Here is a 12,792-nt window from a genome sequence, read left to right as displayed (position 1 = left end):
GAAGATTTAAAAAAACATAAATATTCTGGATATCATGTCTGGCGTCTACAAATCTGGCAAGTCATAATGCACTAAGAAGGCTTTGAATAGTAGTTATCTTTTGAAATCGAATCGTTATTTTGCATCCTTCCCTCTTGAAAATATATTTTAAGTGCTATTTTATAGCTCTTCCTGTCCTTCAAATTAAAACATTCAAATCTGGTAAATCAAAGGTGACACAAAATTCATAGTGGACTAGGTGAAACAATTAATAACAGTGCTTTTCCTAGATTGGTGATAGACTAAAATAACAATTAGTATGCAAAATAAAGCCAGCCTGTTAAGAATATAGAAAAAATAAATAAAACCTGGTACATAGTCAATGGGAAGGATTTAATTAAATATTTGCAAAGAACTCATAGCAGTTTGACTGGAAAACTATCAACTGGAAGGTCCCCAGATACAGAATAAATGTTTACTTATAGAATGTGTCATTCCTGACTTCCTAATGTGTTATCCTTTTTGCATAATTTATTTCATTTGTGACCTTATTAAGATGTAAGTATTTTCTGCCTTCATTAAAATTGACTTAATATTTCTGTTTCTTTCTCCTAGGTGTCAAAAAGATGATCCTGGAATATGTTTTTACAAATAATGAATGACAAAACATCTTAAATTTCTCTCCATGGCCATAGGTAGATAGATCTCCACTTCTACTACACAAAAAAAACCCAAAACCTAATAAATAAGATAAACAAGGTAGAAACAGGTATTGGCAGCCTGCTTTAATTTTCAACACATTCCTGGTGCTATCTGGACAGTGAACACCTCAGCAAAGCTAATGTATTTACTGAGCAATTCGGTAAAAATGAAAATAAACTGTAGAGTTAGTGGATATATACAGCATATTAGACAAGTTAAAAGACAGGAAACTAGTTGAAAATAATCAGTCTTTATGTTGAAAGTGGTTAGCAGTGAAGTCATGCTAAGGGGTCGATACAGGTATATGTAAAATCATCAGAGGCTGGAGAACACGAATAGGGAAAAACTCTTCACTTTCTGTTCCAACACAAGAAATAGATGATGTCATCTGAATGTAGCTAATGGTAGGTTCTAAACAAAATAAGGAATAACATTTTTTATAGAACATGGAGTTAAACTGTAGAACACTTTGCCACAGCTCACTGGGGATACCAAAAGTATACATGGCAGATAGAAGTCCAGTATGGGTTTCTGTTTGTGTAAAAGTGATTTAATGAAAAGGAGTTAAGAAAAAGAAAGCATGTTCTAAGAGTTGTGGGATAATACACTGTACATCTTCTCTTGTACCTCCCTGGAGTGTTTTGGGCTAATAACAAGATAAGCGACCATCTCTTATTTATGTCGTTATTCATAGTTTGGCCATTGTTTACACTGCTCATGACCAAATACAGTGCAATTTGGGTAAAACAGTGCCGTTTGATAGTGGTAGTATCTAAATAGCTCCCAGTGCATACACCTTTTTAACATCTGTAGATTTGCAGTGTTGCATTTATACATTGCTAAGTCTGTAAGCTCTTGTGGCACTGCACCTTTGGTGGTTTATTGACTGCTGCTTAGGGAAAATGATCTGCTATAGAATTGCTGGAGGATATTTCAGTTCTGCTACACTGCAATACCTTCAATTTCTACAGTGCAGCAGTACTTGCTGTTTACTAAAATCTATTACTTTTAGCCTTTTTGGGTACCCTAAGTATTTTCTCCGTTTTCTTACTTCATATAAAGATAACAGTTAAGAATTTTCTTGTTTAAGAACGTGGAAGATTTTTTGTTTGCTTGTTTGGTACTCTTCTAGCTACAGGATTGCACCACTGCTGATCGCTATCATACAATGTATCAGATAAACCATTGATATAATTCTGCTGGGTAATTGCTATGCTCCTGATGCAGGCATATACAAAGGTATCTATATTTATAATGATTAATCATAGTATACCAATGATTAATGAAGGTTAAGTTATGCTTTTAAGTTTATAGCAGCCACAACAGAAATTCCTGTAGTCCTAGGATATTAACTACTCAGAAGACAGAGCTTTGAAAAATAGTTTTATAATTACTGAGTATGAAGTGTACAGTCATTATGTAAATGACTTCCTTTAGCAAATAAAAGTTTAGGGATTTACATAATTGAGATATATCTGCAGTTATGGATCAGTAACTGTATAGCACCCTGTCAGAGTGATGGGATGAGACTAATACGCTTAAGAATAACCTGGAACAAATTTGGGTCTATTCAACTCATCATTGTCCTTTTCAATTTTCTAGTCAAAACGACTCATAAAAAATTTTGAGGAGGAGAAGGAGGAAAAAAATTAGAAAAATATTTCTGCTGTTGATCCAGGACATATCTTAGCTGTACTGTTTGATGTAGCTAGCCTTTTTGATAGGCTTTGGACAGTCAGTTGACCTTTTTCTCCTAATACCTCCCAGCATTTGTGTACTTCAGAAATGATGGCTTTTTGCTTGCTTTAGCTATACTTATTCTTATGAACACAGTGTTTATTATCCTTCTCACTCTAATGTCAAATTGAAAGGCAAACATTTGCTGTGCTATTGCCATCTCTTTTCAATATATCAAAGGCTTAAACTATGAACTCTGTATATACTTAAGGCACCTAAGCATATGAAGGGAAGTTGGATATCGCTGTTCTTTGTCAAGCTAATACCAGCCAGAGAGCAGACAATAAGGTCACTTCAGGTAAGATCAGTACAACTGATCTTTCTTTATTGCTTTGTGTGGGCTCAGTGACGTCACTAAGGGAAAGAAATGCAGTTGACCAGTGGCTGTTATAACCTATGAAACAGGAAAAGTGTTGTGGATCATGAGTAAAGCAATAACAGTTTTGCCTAGAAATAGAAATTCAATTCTCAACTTACAGTTAATGAGACCATTATCGTGTTCTCCATAGTCCTGAACACTTAGAGGCTGTTGTGCTGAATTCTAACTGATTTGTATCATTATGTTCTGTAAATGATGGAAATTAGCATAAATAGCCTGAAATGTGCCATTTGAAATGCAGTGCAGAGTGATGCTGAGGATATTGTGTTTCCACTTTGCAAAGCATTAGTATATAATGACTTTGTATCCCTTGTGCTAATATTCCATGTATGTAAATGTTAAATGCTGCCAAAAAAAATTATAAAGTAGAAAAGTTTGTTTGCTTTATGTTATATTCATCCTGGTAATGAGGGATAAATTGTGTTGGGCAGCAAAAACACTGCTGGTTAAAGAGGCACAAAGTGCATGAATAGAAAGTATAGTTCATACAGTTCCATACGGTGTCTAAACTCAGTGTAGAGAATTTAACGGTAACATATTTTTCTAAGAAGTGATGTTTGTGACAAAAAGGAGTCTAATGTCAACATTTTTCTCTTAGGCTTTGGGAGTAAGGCAAGGAATCATAAGCTGGCACACAGTTCTTTATGGGTAATTGCTTGTTACTAAAGTTTCTCTTGGAGATAGGTTGAAAAAATCCTTGGGGAAAAAAAATGTCATCCATATATAGTGTGCCAAGTGGTCCACCTGCTTGTTTACTTTAACCAGATTAAGGAGAAAGAAGTTTAGATTATTTTCACATATGCTTAGGAAATTTGTAATGGTTAAAAAAAAAAAAAGTGAAGTGGGTTGAATGCTCTGAAGAACAGTGATTGTGCAGTTATCATATAGGGTTGATTTAACTTTGACTACATTTGGACTGGTGCTGCAAAAAGCAAAAAGCAAAGAACGTCAGTGAATCTTTTCATGTAATAATAGAGAAATTTGAACACTCCTCTGAAATTTTAGATTCATCCTCTTTCATCAACCTGCTAAGATCCTCTTTAAAATATTCCATTCATCATCAAGACTCCTTTATTTTAAGCTCCTTTGCCTCACCCTCCCAACCTATGATAAGGAAAAGATAGGAGAAAGAGAAAGAAAATTTTGTCTCCATTCCTTAAAACTCTGAATACCTGCTCTGTGCACAAAAGTATGTATTTAATTGTACAGGCTTATCACAAGTTTCTGTATACTACTAGCTGCTCACCCACCTATAATTTCTAGCAGACATACCAACCATTTTCCTCCAGAGTTAGCTCTATCTTAAAAAACTGTGAACATGAATCTCTGCATAAAGTCTCTTCTGTTTTCTCAAAACCTTATGGAACAAATATTCTTGCCTTCAAATTGCATATAAAAGCAAGCTCTTTATACTTGAAACCTTAGGAAAAAAATGATAACACTTTCTGCATCAAAACATGAGTTTAAAATATTTTCCCTTTCATCTAGCTCTCCTGCTAACATTGAAGCAATGCACCCAATACTATATAAGTTACTGAGTTCCTATTTTGCCAAATTTATTAGCAATGTGAAAAAAATCTTTACTGATTAGCACTGCTGAAGAATCCCATATTTCCATAGCTTTCCGTATTTCCCCTTTCATTTCTGAATGGTTTTAATGTTGTATATTTGTTACAATATAAAATTCTTCCACACGAAGTCTGATTTACTTGATATGTGTGGCTTTGACTGCCTAAAACTGCAATTCTCATTTATTAAAAAGTTAATATAATTTTTAATGCACTAGTACATATTTTAAAAGAAACAGACAAAAAGTCATCTAGGGAACATGTACTAAAAGTTTAGTCTCCTCATATCCATTTGGAAGGCACAATATATCTAAGACTCGGTTTATGAAATCATTTTAGTTGTTACTAACAGTGAGAGAATGTGTTCTTGCTTCTTCTATTCTTTATTACATAGATAGCACTTGTTCCTTGTACTCTTTGTCACACAGGTAGCACTTTGAAGATGTGAGGTGAATGTTCTTGGACAAAAGTATTGGAAATACGCAGCAACTTTGTCCATAAGACTTCATGCTTCATACTCACTACAATATTACTCAACAGTGTCTGATATGAATTTCTTTCTTTGTCACCTAGTGGAAATGTATATAGTTGTTCTTCACTTTTGATAGCTGTATTTTTTCCAAGGATCTTAGACACATGATTCATTTTACTGGTTCCTATTTTGATTTCAAATTTTGATTGGGTAGCTTTTCATTTTTTTCCTATTTCAGAATAGTCTGATAGTCTCAATAAGGACTCAGACCTTCAAAAACAAACAAAAAAAACCAAAAATAAAATCATTAAAAAAACCCAAACAAAATCCAAAAGTCCAATGGAATGAAGCTTCTTTACTTTTTATCTGCCTATAATTTATGTTTTAACAGCTACAAGTAAAAAGCATTGTTGAAAATACTGTATAATTCTCTATAAATTGTGATTTAATATAAAAGTGATACTCTTAATAGCCTCCCTAAACATTATATGTTTTTTCCAAACTTTATAATTAAAATTTTTTGGAGGAGTCAACAGGCATCTGGATAAGAAAAATCTTTTTAATACAGCCTACTTGAATTTACCAATTTTTTTTTAACAGTCTCTCACCAAAACATCTCAAGGAAACTTGATAGCTGAAGCATGAGAGGGAAGAATTAAAAAATAGAATTAAATCAATATAAAAATTGGTTAAGTGATTAGAAATAGAAAGAAGAAGCAAAGGTCAGTTCCCATCATGAAGGAAGTCCCACAAGAATCTGTAGGGACCCATGCCATTAAAGAGTAAAGCTCATAAAAAAGGACTCAATAGTGAGATGGTAAATTTTTCTGACAATACCAAGTTATTCAGGATAGTAAAGAAAAGCTGGCTATCAAGGACTGCAGAAAGGCTTTACAAGACTGAGCATTAAAGTGGCAGGTGAAATTTACTGCACATAAATGCAAAAGACCTTACAGTGGGCAAAACAATCCCAGCTTCACATATAAAACAATGGGTACTAATTTAACAGTTATTACTGTAGAGGACAGGTTATGACAGACAGTTTCTTGAAAATTCAGCTCAGTGATGTCACTTGTGGTCACTTGATGAGAATTAGTCATAGTCATAGAAGCAAATAAAATTCTAAAAGTTAGTAGGAAAGAAATAGAGAAGAAAATTAAGGACAATAATGTATTATTGTACAAATCCATGATCCACCTGCCTTTTTGGGTGCCGTATACAGTTTCTTAACAAGTCCACTCATCTCAAAATGGATATATTAGAACTGGAGAAGGTTCAGGGCAAGTTAAGAGGTATGACTGAAGGTGTGTGTGTAAAAAAGAATTAAATAAAATCATTCCGCTTAACTGAGAAGGGTCTATACATTACCTGATAAAGGGGGCTAGAAAATCATGAGTGAGGTAGACATCATGGATCAATTATCTGGTGTTACTTACCATGAAGGCACGAAGGGGATATCAAATAAACTAGGAGGAGGAAAGTATAAAATGTCTGCTCTCATGCTCTATTAATTATTTTAATTAATAAGAAGATAGATTATATAATTAGTGTAATTATTATTATGTCTAAGAGTCCTAGCTATGGATCAGTGTATGTCTAAGTGTATGAAAACAGAAAAATAAGTTCCTCTTTTTGTAAGATAGTAATCTTCTCTCTGTATTTCTGGATGGTGAATACTCCATGTCCCCACCATACTGAAGGTTACTAGTCTTCATTTTATTGTGAAAATGTTTATCTCTAAACTGTTTTTAAAATTTCTTCCTAAAGATTTAGAAGCGGTTCCTACAGCTTTGATTTCCTTTATTGTCTGAACTGATTATAATGATATGTTTTAAACTCCTGAAATGAATGTAAATTAAAATTATAACCAAAATAGCAAGAATGATTGATATCAGTTGAAACTGTAGTCATATTTATCCAGTAAGTGTATGGTAATTTTACAGTATCATACTGAATTCATAACAAGTTATTGATTTGCATGCAGACAATTTATGCATTTGGAAGCTGATTGTCTGCACATGTTGCACTGCTACAACACCAGTTAGCAAGACACTGATAATAAACTTTGATATACTTGAGTGATAATACCAAGTGTTCAGGAATTTCTTTTGTCTTCATCCATGCTGTTGTAGGCTAGCAACTTTCAAGAGATGTTTTAGCACCTGTGTGTCTCATCTGGCCTTTGAGGAGTAACACATGACAGCAGACAAGCTACTGGCATATGGCTGTCATTTACAAGGTCTGAGCTAGTTGCATTATACTATCCTTTTATAAGCACCAGTGCATACTAGGATCTGTGGTTCATTCTTCAGGACTCTAAATTGAACAGAAATTAAACAAAAGATGTAGTTTAAGTACTTGCAACATCAGAACATGTGGAATTCAAGTGGTCTCAATCTTAGATATCCATCTAGAGGAATAAGGAGTATGCAGACATCTTTTTATTCCCTTGTGTGGTGCTCTTCAAAACCACCAAATGTGATTTCTTAAGTCCAAATTTATTCAGGTCACCATATGCCACCATAACAGTTTGATACTTCAAGTGCTGGGTGAGGAAAGACACGTTCCTTGAGTTCAGCTGTGTTGTATCCTTTCAATAGAATTTGGGAAGTATTTTGAATAGCAAGGATAGGCTTAAACATGTTCCCTCAATAAAATATTTTCTATATTTTTTAAAGTGGTATTAAGTGGCAGGTATTGCTATTTTTAAGGTCTTGTGCAGCTGAAATGGAAGGGGCCTGCAAAAGGGACAAAGCTGCATATTACTTCCCAACCCAGGTAATACATCAGACTGCTCAAGAATGAGAATTTGCACAGAATAGGTGAGGTGATTTGCTAGTCATGGCTTTTAACAAGGTGGAGGAGGAGACAGATATTTTTTTTCATACCAAAAAACACACATAAAAAATAAGCAGAAAGTCAAGAATGCAGTTATAAGAACAAAAGGGAAATTAGCTGATAGTACCTGTGGCTCCATACTAATCAGAAAGATGTTTCTAATTGTGAGCAAAGATGGGTGTCCTTGCTGACAGCTTCCTACTGTGTTCATGGAAATAGAACTTGGTACGTCCTTAATCCATAAACAGGATTGCCTTGAATCCACTTCCCATTTATCATTTCCTAATGCTTGCCTGCCCCCAAATTTGTAGTTGACTCATAGGTTAATAACCTAACTCGCTGATTAATAACCAATGTTCTGTGAAATAAACACATTTCATACCTTTATCAGACTTTTCTTTTTGTTTCTCCTATTTTTAGGGTTCAGGTGGATTATATTATTTTAGCTCTTTTTTAGCAGTTATTTTGAACATTACTACTAAAATAAGGAACTTGTAATGTTTTCCTGATGGTGTTTACTGAGCCGTACCTTTAAAGCTTTAGGAATGGTTGCTGAATGCCAGTGGGAGCTGTAAGGGGTCAGATCTACAGTTTCTCCTGGCACTTTATAGGATCGCATCATCTTTATAGTTCTCAAAATGTGGGTTTACATAACATGCTCTTAATATTCTATGAGTGTCCTGGTTTCAGCTGGGATAGAGTTAATTTCCTTCCTAGTAGCTGGTACAGTGCTGGCTTTTGGATTTAGGATGAGAACAATGTTGATAACACACCGATGTTTTAGTTGTTGCTAAGCAGTGCTTACACTAGTCAAGGACTTTTCAGCTCCCCGTGCTCTACCGACTGAGAAGGCTGGAGGTGCACAAGAAGCTGGGAGGGGGCACAGCCAGGCCAGCTGACCCAAACTGGCCAAAGGGACATTCCATAACATGTGACATCATGCTCAGTACATAAACTGGGGGGGTTAGCTGGGGGAGGGGTGACCGCTGCTCAGGAACTGTCTGGGCATCAGTCGGCAGGTAGTGAGCAATTGCATTATGCATCACTTGCTTTGTATATTATTATTATTATTATTATTATTATTATTATTTTAGTCTATTTCAATTATTAAACTTTTTATCTCAACCCATGAGTTTTCTCAGGTGCTCAGTTGCCAGCTGAGGTTAAACCACGACATGTGAGACAAGGATTTAAAACTTCTCAATACATCTCCCACACATCGAAGATCAAAATTGAGGACCTGCTTCTACAAAGTCTTTTCACCTTGCTACCCATTAACATTCATCAAAGATCAGGACAGTCTGTATGTCTCTAAAGATACTTGGTTCTTCACAATGAGTATTGTACTTCAGAACCAGAGTTTTATAGTTCTTGCATATTTGGATCCACTGTGCATCTTCCCAGAGGACATTAATCTAAAATTATTCCTTTCTCTTCTGTATTTTCAAAACCATTGCCAAATACTCACCCCATTTTTGTAAGGAAGCCAAAAAACTAGATTGCAAATGTATTTTTCCATTTTAAGGGAAACATTTTAAAACTGATTTGCTTTTATTTAGCATGGATGTTGTATTTTCTTCTTATAGTCACTGACTATCTTCAGAAATATTCACTGGGCTGGCTGAGCTCTGCTCCCAGTACCCAGCCATGACATCAAAATGGACTATTTATTCCAGAAGCCCAAAAGTGTATGAGCCAAGTAAGCCCCATTTTATTCCAAAAATATTCAGAGATAAATCCTTATGAAAAAAAAAAATCCTAAAACCAGATGTGTGTTTTCGTTATCTTAGCAGAATAAGAGTTAACTTAAAAAATACCTCATTAATACCTCCAAAATTGTAAATTTGAAAGTTCAGTTGTCTGATCAAAAAATCCGTTTTCATTCATTTTACTGACGTACAGAAAAAAAAAGAAACAAACAAACCAACAACAAACCACTAAAAGCAATAGTCGTGGATACCTATAGAGAACTGAAATATCAGCCTTAATTGTTCTTCAGGTTTCTTTTTTCTTCAAAAAATTATATAGGGCATTATAAAAGGCATGGAAAAATGTTTTTTGTTTGTTTGTTTAAGGGAAAAAAGTCTCATCATAACATTTGCCTTTTTTACATCACATATAAACCCCAAAAGCTTGGGATGATTTTGGAAGTGTAACTTGAAGGACTGCAACAGGCCATCTGGGATGAAAGTGTCTGGGGAATGTGAGATAAAACAAAGTACCAGCATTTCCACTGCCCATGTGTATGTCTATGTTTATAATACATATGGTAACATTTGTAGCAACTGAGGTAAAAGTCAGCTGTATTTGAAAAAGGAGGAAAGATAAAAGCAAAGAAATCTTTTCTTGAAGATCTGAAAATCTGCATAAAACACCAAGAATTTTGCCACACATTAAGGGGATTCATGAAATTACCCTGGAAAAAAGCTGACATATATCATTTCAGTTAGCAATGAAAGGTCAAACATAGATACTTTGGATCATATATTGATGCTGAGGTGCTTTTTTCAGGGGGACTGAGGCTTTATCCACTTCAGCAGCGTATCCAATGAGGGCTACAAAATGCCAGCCCTGGTGACTGCAGCCAGGCACATTAGAAGATGGCCAGTGTTATCTTTCCTGGCTGATGATCTGTCTCATTTTCCAGAATACAAAATGTCTTGACCTCATTTACTTACAGTGAAGAAAAAACTGAAAGCTGTGAAAGAGAACCATATGTCTTTTTAAGAAAATTATGACATAAACAGGAAAATTGCAGTTAGTGGTAGGACAGGCATATGAACAGGCATATTTACTGTTCAGCTTTCCACCACTGGGAAAGACTGGCTCTGGTGGCACCTCTCCAGCTGAGAATCATCATGAAGATGGGACACTCAGGCTGTGTGCGTCCACTTCCCTTCTCCCCACCCACTGCAAGGGATTTGGCCCAAGAAGAAGAAAGCATTTCAGAGGGAGAACGGTCAAGCTTCAGCAATTGCCTAGACATGTTTGGGAAAGCAGCTACACCTGCATTGAGGCTACAGTGCTCCACAGCTGGAGAACTCTGTGCAGTCCCTGATACACAGTCACTAACCTGGCTTTTTGTAACCTGAGCAGTTTGGAGCCAGTAAGAATTCGTCGCTGTTTCATTTGTTTTATAAGAAGAAGTAAATACATGTTTTAGAGAGATGAAATAAGCACATTTGGACAATCAAGTCTATATGGTTAGGTATTTTTACTATAAATGAATATTATATGTTTCTACCAGTCTGTGCCCAAATTCAGATATAGAATGGTCTTTTAGTTTGAATATTTTTTCAGATATTCTGTTCAATAATAATCCTCTTCTGCAGTTTCTTATTTCTTACTTAGCTATATCCTTTTACTGACATGTTTAGAAAACAAAGTCGAAAGAACGACAGCAATGCATAAAAAGTCCATTGAACCGTAGATCAAGTTGTTGTCAAGAATATTTATTAATTTATATTCTGTAAGCAAAAGCTGTTTCCTTATGTTGACTGTGAAATAGATTATATTTTTGTATGTTTGTTTGTTCTGTTTTCCCCTTCCAGTGCTTTCATTTCAAAAACAATATGATAAACAAAGGCACTGTTGCTTAACAACTTTAAATATTTCCTTTTTAAGCTCAATGCTTCTAGTTTGAAATGTAATGTAAGTTCGGTGTACACTATGTGACAAGTTATTGGAAAATAATTAGTTTCCTCTTTATTGGGTTAATTTCTCAGAAATGCATTTTATGGGTTATTGTATCTACTGTTTGTCTAGGGAAAAAGAATTTGTCTAAACTCTATTCATGTATAGAGATTTTGTTAAAAAGACAGTTTATTATCCTACATATTGAACAATTAATTTTTCAGTAATTAACATTTAAGTAAAATTTATTTTCCTTGATGTGTATAGAACAATCTTAAATCAGTAGACTTCTATAGTTTAAATGTAGTCCATGTAGAGTGAGTCTAGCTTGTACCCCTCTAATGAGTACCCAGTGATATAACCTGTTCATGCTGTATAGGTACACTTTGAAATTTTTGGGGTTAGTGTGTGAAAAAATAGGCTAGACTATCAGTTCAGTGATACTGAAATCAGAAGCCATTCATTTTCTTCTTGCAGAAGAAGGTGTCCCAACAGTTTTTGCCTGCTAATAGAATCAGCCTGTTACTAGTGGCTAGTAGAGATATATGACCATTAATACAAGTAGGGATATGTGGTTATTATTTTTATTACCTATCTTACTTGGAAGCTTCTTGCATATATTGTGAAATTCTTTCTTGCAAAAGAAAGACTATACACAGATGAGTAAAAATGTCTATTTTCAGGAATTAGAAGCCATGGGTTTATTCAGTTAATACCTTGTATCTTTGTTAAAAATTAAAAATTGGCCATGCCTAATGCTCATTTTTAAATCCTTCCTGGAAACAGATTCAGGCAGTGAGATTCTAAAATACAAACCAGCAGACACAGACTTTTCCTCCTCACTATGAAGTCACACTTATAGTTTGGGGTTTTTTGAAAAATCATTCACATTCCTTTTTTAGGGAGAATGAGGTTTCTACATTTTGATGGATTTGTAAGTAGTTATTGTGGATAGAACTGAGACTTTCAGTGGAAGAAGAAAGTTATGGAAGACTGCTGCATTGTGACAAAAAGGATTTTCAGTATAGGAAAGTGAGAATGGATGAAGGAAACAAGGAAATGCTTATTTAGGGCTCATGTTAAACCTGGATGGTAGCATATTATGGTATCTATATTGAAGAAAGGGAAAGGACAGTAGTTCATTATTATATAATAGTATGCAACTTGTGTATAAGTGTTAATTACTGTATTTTGGGCATTTATAAACAAACCAACTATTTCCCAAGTAGCAAGAAGTTGGCAGTAATTTAATAGGCAAAGATGAAAAAACTATTTCTTCCAGTTATTAAGTATCTTGAAAGGCAATTGTCGTGGTTTAACCTCAGTCGGCAACTAAGCACCACGCAGCTGCTCGCTCACTAACCCCCTCCCCCCGGTGGGATGGGGGAGAGAATTGGAAAAGCACAAGTGAGAAAAACTCGTGGGTTGAGATAAAAACAGTTTAATAATTGAAATAAAATGATAATAATAATAATAATATTATA

This window comes from Pygoscelis adeliae, unplaced genomic scaffold (genome assembly GCF_000699105.1).
Source record: "Pygoscelis adeliae isolate BGI_AS28 unplaced genomic scaffold, ASM69910v1 Scaffold86, whole genome shotgun sequence".
Classification (NCBI taxonomy): domain Eukaryota; kingdom Metazoa; phylum Chordata; class Aves; order Sphenisciformes; family Spheniscidae; genus Pygoscelis; species Pygoscelis adeliae.
Note: the sequence above shows the minus strand (reverse complement) of the source record.